Source organism: Narcine bancroftii, chromosome 3, assembly GCF_036971445.1.
Source record: "Narcine bancroftii isolate sNarBan1 chromosome 3, sNarBan1.hap1, whole genome shotgun sequence".
NCBI classification, from domain to species: domain Eukaryota; kingdom Metazoa; phylum Chordata; class Chondrichthyes; order Torpediniformes; family Narcinidae; genus Narcine; species Narcine bancroftii.
The window spans coordinates 64,403,477-64,410,984 of NC_091471.1; positions in this window are offsets into that span (position 1 = coordinate 64,403,477).

The window sequence follows — 7,508 nt, forward strand, 5'->3', positions numbered from 1 at the left end:
GGAAGGAGAAGGAAAGAAAAGAATGGACTCAGTAGAATTTCTGGTGTAATTTGGTTGAATGACAACATTGTCTGACTGGCTTAATGCAACCTAGATTGTATACCTAAAATGGATGAGAGGGGGGGGTGGGGGGGTGGTTTGGGAGGAAAGGGGGGGGGGGGAGAAAAAGTCACTGTATATGTGTGAAAAGAAATAGTGTATATCATGGCTAATGTGATTTATGGTGTGAAAAATAAAAAAATTTAAAAAAAAAAAAAAAAAAAAAAAAAAAAAAAAAAAAAAAAAACATTTGTGTTCTTTGTTATATATAGAGAATTTAGGTTAAAATGACTTAAGTTAAAATGTGATGATTAATCATAAAAAGGGAAGCCAGAACGGACAGGGAGCTTACTAGCAGCCAAGGACAAAAGGTTCAGCTGGATATGTTTTTTTAAACATATCTTTCCATGGTCACAGTGAGAGACATGCAGGAGACAAAAGATTGATAAGAAGGGTGAGAAACAGAATTTAGTGTATGTAGAGTTCGCAGCGTACGTAACGAACGTGATAATTAAAAATGCAGTTGTACTTAGAATGCTTTTGCAATACTAACCAATTAAAACAGTATTAATAAGTAGGGGAAGGGCAAACAACAAGGGTATAAAAATCAATGCACTGTATGTATCGGGGCTTAACTGGTGAGAAGCCAGTTGAGTCCAACTCTGCAGACTTGTAAATAAAGCTTGTCGTGTCATCAGTTTTAAAGAGACTCATGTGTGAGAAGTTTTATTTCTGACAAATGGGGGCTCGTCCGGGATCTACACTCCGGCCGTGAGGGGAGGCGAGAAGAGGGACATCGGAGGTGGTGCACCCCGCTGAGTTCAGCGGCTCCTAGTCCCTTGCTCGTCGCTTCGGGCGGCTTGAGCGAGTGGTATCCGGACAAGGTGACACGACAAGACGGAGAGGAGAAGGGTGACGGTTCAATCCCCGAAAAGACACCGGTAAGTGACGACTTACGATTGTGGTGTGGGGATTGGGTAACAGGTGTAACGGGATACACCTGTTAGGATAAAAAAACCTAACGTAATAGATCAGGTATAGAGCTTTTGTCATGGCGTGAGGACCCTGTCGTGGGACTCTAGGATAGACCCCAGGGAAACCTCGGTGGTAACCGAAGGAGGGACAGCACCTCCGACGAAGTGCCGAGAAGAGAGGGGTCGACCCCAGGGAAACCTCAGCGGTAACCGAAGGAGGGACAGTACCTCCGACGAGGCGTCTGAGAAGAAGGGAGTAGGGTCCAGAATGAGAGGGTCCTCAGCAACGATAAACGGATCTAGGTGGGAAAATGGGAGGATCAAAATCTAAGGGCTCGTCTGAAAATTCAGGACAATTCCTGGGAGTTCCCCTTGACAGCCCTTTGGGGAGAATGTTTGAAAATTGGGATAGTAAAAGATATCGAGACAAAAACAAGAAAAAGATGGTTCAATATTGTCTCCTTTGGTCGAAACAACCTATTAAAGGTTCCTCGGTCTGGTGGCCGAAATTTGGATCTGATGAGGATTGGGTTAGACAAGCATTAAACATATATGTAAATTCGAGACCAAAGGTGAATCAAGAAGAGTCAGCATATGCATTTTGTTGGGTTCCCTGGCCAGGATCCTTAACAAAATGTTTTAAATTGAGGGTAGTGGGAGAAAAGAAGTGGGAACCTCTGGACAACCTTCCCCCTCCTTATATTCCCCCGGTGCCTACTGCGCCCGAGGAAAGCTCATTACCGGAGGGGAAAGGTGATGAATCTGATTGCCCCGAAAGGGGCCGGGAAAAAAAGAATGAATTAAGGGAGTCGGACCCTAAACTTCCACCGGTAAACCGACCCTGGACAAGATCCCAGACTGGTCCAGGACCATCAAAGTTTTCAATAAGCCTAAATCCCCTGAGGGAAGTTCCTATGGGAGGACCGGGAGGGGGAACGGGATATGTGAATGTTCCCCTAACTAGTACAGAGGTGCGGGGATTTAAGAAAGAAATGAAAAAGTTATTGGAAGATCCTATAGGACTGGCCGAACAGCTCGATCAATTCCTGGGACCAAACACATATACGTGGGAAGAGATGCAGGCAATAATGGGAACATTATTCTCACCCCAGGAGAGGCAGATGATTCGACGGGCTGCCCTCCTCATGTGGGAATATGAACAACCTGGGGACCCCAGACCCCATGAACAAAAATATCCCTTAAATGAACCCAGGTGGGACAAATGAACACCCGAGGGATTGGCAAGTATGAGACAATATAGAGAGTGGACAATTAAAGGGATACGGGAGGCTGTGCCAAAGGGTCACAATTTCACCAAGGCATTTGGGAACCACCAGGGGAAAGACGAGTCCCCTACTGATTTTTTGGAGAGGGTGAGAAAGAATGTCCAACAGTATGCGGGCGTGGACCCTAGTACACCAATGGGTGAACAGCTTATTCGAATTGAATTTGTTTCCAAATCATGGCAGGACATTAGAAAGAAACTAGAAAAGGAGGAGGACTGGAGCGAAAAACCCCTAAGCGACCTGTTAAAAAAGGCGCAAAAAGTATATGTGCAGAGAGAAGAAGAAGATCAAAAGAGGGCGACAAAGGTTATGGTACAGACTATCCGACAGATGAATGCCGAATCCAGAGGGGAAAGAAAACAAAACCTTCCTCTAAACAATCCAAGATATCCAAGAGAGGGAAGACCCCGGAGGATCGTTAAATGCTATTACTGCAATGAGGAAGGACACTTTAAGAGGGAATGCCCCCGATACAAGAGGGAATTGCATGCCCTCGAACTTATGGAAGAAGATTAGGGGGGTCAGGGGTTCCAAATGTTAGGGACCAAGTATAAGAGGGAAACCCTGGTAAAACTAAAAATTGGTCCCAAGGGAGAAGAGGTGGTGTTTATGGTGGACACAGGAGCGGAACGAAGTAGTGTAATAACTGTGCCAATCGGGACTGAACCTGTAAAAAGTAATTTGAAAATTTCTGGGATAGAAGGGGCTCCCAGAATGGTATCAATAATTCCCCAAGTAACAGTGAAACTGGAAGAAAGAGAAGGGGTACAAGACCTCTTGTTGTTACCGTCGGCTGGATTTAACCTCCTAGGAAGGGACTTACAGGCTCTCCTAGGTTTGGGTGCTCTCCCTGTGGACGGAGAAGTGCGAGTCCACCTCTGTGCTCTAAAGGAAGAGGATGAACGGCAGATTGACGAGAGAGTCTGGTATAAGGAGGGAAATCGAGGAGGTCTGGACATCCCACCTTTACATGTCACATTAATACCAGGTCATCAGCCGGTAAGGAAACGTCAGTATCCTATTTCTTTGGAAGGGAGAAAAGGGCTACAGCCGGTAATTGAGACTTTAATACGAGACGGACTATTAGAAGAATGCATGTCACCTTATAACACCCCTATTCTTCTTCTTTCTTTGGCTTGGCTTCGCGGACGAAGATTTATGGAGGGGGTAAAAAGTCCACGTCAGCTGCAGGCTCGTTTGTGGCTGACCAGTCCGATGCGGGACAGGCAGACACGATTGCAGCGGTTGCAAGGGAAAATTGGTTGGTTGGGGTTGGGTGTTGGGTTTTTCCTCCTTTGCCTTTTGTCAGTGAGGTGGGCTCTGCGGTCTTCTTCAAAGGAGGCTGCTGCCCGCCAAACTGTGAGGCGCCAAGATGCACGGTTTGAGGCATTATCAGCCCACTGGCGGTGGTCAATGTGGCAGGCACCAAGAGATTTCTTTAGGCACCACTCCCAGTGAAAAAGTCAGATGGATCCTATCGCCTAGTTCAGGATCTAAGAAGTTTGAATGCTATTGTTCAGACCCGCCACCCAGTGGTGCCTAATCCCTATACTATTATGAGTCGGATTCCCCCAGACCATGAGTGGTTTAGTGTTATCGACTTGAAGGATGCCTTCTGGACGTGTCCATTAGAAGAGGAAAGTAGAGATATGTTCGCGTTTGAATGGAAAAATCCATGGACAGGTAGACGGAGACAGCTTCGGTGGACTGTATTGCCCCAAGGGTTCACTGAATCTCCGAACCTGTTTGGACAAATGCTAGAACAAATCCTGGCGGACTATCCACAATCTGATGATTCCCAACTAATGCAGTATGTGGACGATTTACTATTATCAGGACCCAAGGAACAAGAAATGAGGGGAGATACAATTAGACTCTTGAATTATCTGGGGAAAAAGGGTCTACGGGTGTCCAGGAACAAGTTACAGTTCGTTGAGAGAACTGTGGTATATCTGGGACACCAGATAAGTAAAGGACAGAAATGGATTACCCCTGAACGGATTGCGGGAATCACTAGAATGCCGTTACCCCGTAATAAGAAGGAAATAAGACAATTCCTGGGACTCTTAGGTTACTGTAGGTTATGGATAGAGGACTACTCAGCGTTGGTGAAGTTTATGTATGAAAAGCTGACAAATGAAAATGAATATCCATTGAAATGGACCCAGGAGGAGGAGGGATGGTTTGAGGACTTGAAGCATTGCCTGACACGAGCCCCGGTACTCACTCTGCCCTCTTTAAAACAGCCCTTCCAGCTATTTGTCACTCATAACCAAGGAACAGCAGTGGGGGTTTTAACACAGGAAAAAGGCGGTCAGCGACACCCAGTGGCTTTCCTTTCCAAAATGATGGACCCAGTGTCTCGCGGATGGCCGACGTGTATCCAGGGAGTAGCGGCTGCTGCTCTGTTGGTAGAGGAAGCACGTAAACTTACTTTTGGAGGAAAGATGACTGTGTACACCTCCCATTCTGTGAGTGTTTTATTAACACAAACTGCCCATCGATGGCTGACTGATTCTCGCATATTAAAGTATGAAACCATTTTAATGGTTGGAGAAGATCTACAGTTTGCAAAGATTAATAGCTGCAACCCAGCTCAGTTTTTATACGGCAGTGAAACAGAGAGAGAGGTGGAGCACGACTGTGTCGAGTTGACGGATCTTCAGACCAAGACCCGAGAAGACCTTTGCGATACTCCGCTGGGAGAAGGATATGAATTCTACATTGACGGCTCCGCCAGATGTGTTGACGGAATGAGAAGAAGTGGGTATGCTATAATAGAAGGAAATACTTGGAAAGTAGTAGAATCCACGAGACTACCCGGAAGCTGGTCAGCACAGTCCTGTGAACTATATGCCTTGCAGAGAGCCCTCAGAATACTGGCAAAGAAAATTGGAACGATTTACACTGATTCCAAATACGCATACGGGGTAGTGCATACCTTTGGTAAGATCTGGAAGGAGCGTGGTCTAATTACATCAAGAGGAAAGGAATTGGCACACGAACAGATGATTACTCTGACTTTAGAAGCCTTGACATTACCCCAGGAAATAGCAGTGGTCTACATACCAGGCCATCAGAGGGGAGATACCTCGACAGCAATTGGAAACAGACTGGCTGATGAAGAAGCCAAAAGGGCAACCATGCAACAAGAAGTCCGTTTGCTGACCTTAATCCCAATAAGACAAGGCATAAAGAAGGCTCCCATTTTCACTGCTAAGGAAGAAAAGGACATGGCTCAGCTGGGCGCAAGCCAGCTGCCTGATGGAACATGGAAGACACCAGATGGAAGAATGGTTCTAAATAAAGAAATAACTCGCAATATTTTAAAACACCTGCATCATCAGAGCCACTGGGGCACCCAAGCCTTATGTGACACAGTGCTTCGAGAATATGTGTGTAAGGGAATCTACACCTTGGCCCAACAGGAGGTGCAGAACTGTCACCTATGCACAAAAATTAATAAAAAGGTGATGAGGACAGGGACCATGGGAGGTCAACCATTAGCCATACGCCCTTTTCAAAGTATCCAGATCGACTTCACAGAGTTACCTCAAGTCCAAAGATGGAAGTATCTGTTGGTGGTAATAGATCACTTTACCCGATGGGTGGAAGCCTTCCCAACAGTAAATGCTACAGCCTCTACAGTAGCTCGCCTCCTCCTAGAGCAGATAATCCCCAGATATGATATAATGGATTCTATAGACTCAGACAGGGGTCCACATTTTTGTTCAAAAATCCAGCAATTGATTTGTAATGCATTACAGGTCTCTTGGAAATTGCATACCCCTTGGCATCCACAAAGCTCAGGGAGGGTTGAACGTATGAATGGAACCCTAAAAATGCAATTGACAAAATTAATGGTGGAAACTAAAATGCCTTGGATAAAGTGTCTGCCCCTGGCTTTATTAAGAATTCGTACTGCCCCACGAAAAGATGTAGGGTTGTCCCCTTATGAAATGATGTTTGGGCTTCCCTTCTGGAGTACAGTTGAGGGGTGTCCCACCTTGGGGGAAGGGGATATATTTGTTAGGAACTATTTACAGGCACTGTCACGCTCTCTTACAGATTTACGAAAGAGAGGACTATTGGCACAAACACCGCCTCTAGACTTTTCTTTACACAAAGTGGAACCACGAGACTGGATTCTCATCAAGACCTGGAAAACTGAAAAACTCCAGCCCCAGTGGGAAGGTCCATACCAAGTTCTCTTAACTACAGAGGCTGCAGCACGAACAAGAGAGAAGGGGTGGACGCACGCATCCAGATTTAAGGGACCTGTAGAGGTGCCTCAGGACCCTGATACGAACTCAGATTGGACTTGTGTTCCTGGAGAAAAACCTCTTACCTTGCGATTTCGCAGAAAGACTTGATTCACAATGTTATTGTTATGTTCTTTGATTTTTCTTAGTTTGCCTATGTCTTTATCAGGTGTGAAATGTAAGAAATGCAGAGACACAGTGGTCCTGTTTCAGGACCACATTTGGGGAAGAAAGGAGGGTAATTTTATTTCCCATACCTCAGTTCCTGAGAAATGCTGGGCAGAAAATACCACCCAACATCCATATACCCCTTGTGTGGAAAAAGAAGGAAATAATATGGGTCATTATATACAGATTCCTAATACCACTCCTTTCCCTCTTAACGGTTGGAAGGGTGACTCAGGCCCACCATGCCCTGATGGACTCTGGTTTTGCATACACACATTTTAAAGAGAGAAAGGGGTGGATTGTTATATATAGAGAATTTAGGTTAAAATGGCTTAAGTTAAAATGTGATGATTAATCATAAAAAGGGAAGCCAGAACGGACAGGGAGCTTACTAGCAGCCAAGGACAAAAGGTTCAGCTGGATATGTTTTTTTAAACATATCTTTCCATGGTCATAGTGAGAGACATGCAGGAGACAAAAGATTGATAAGAAGGGTGAGAAACAGAATTTAGTGTATGTAGAGTTCGCAGCGTACGTAACGAACGTGATAATTAAAAATGCAGTTGTACTTAGAATGCTTTTGCAATACTAACCAATTAAAACAGTATTAATAAGTAGGGGAAGGGCAAACAACAAGGGTATAAAAATCAATGCACTGTATGTATCGGGGCTTAACTGGTGAGAAGCCAGTTGAGTTCAACTCTGCAGACTTGTAAATAAAGCTTGTCGTGTCATCAGTTTTAAAGAGACTCATGTGTGAGAAGTTTTATTTCTGACAT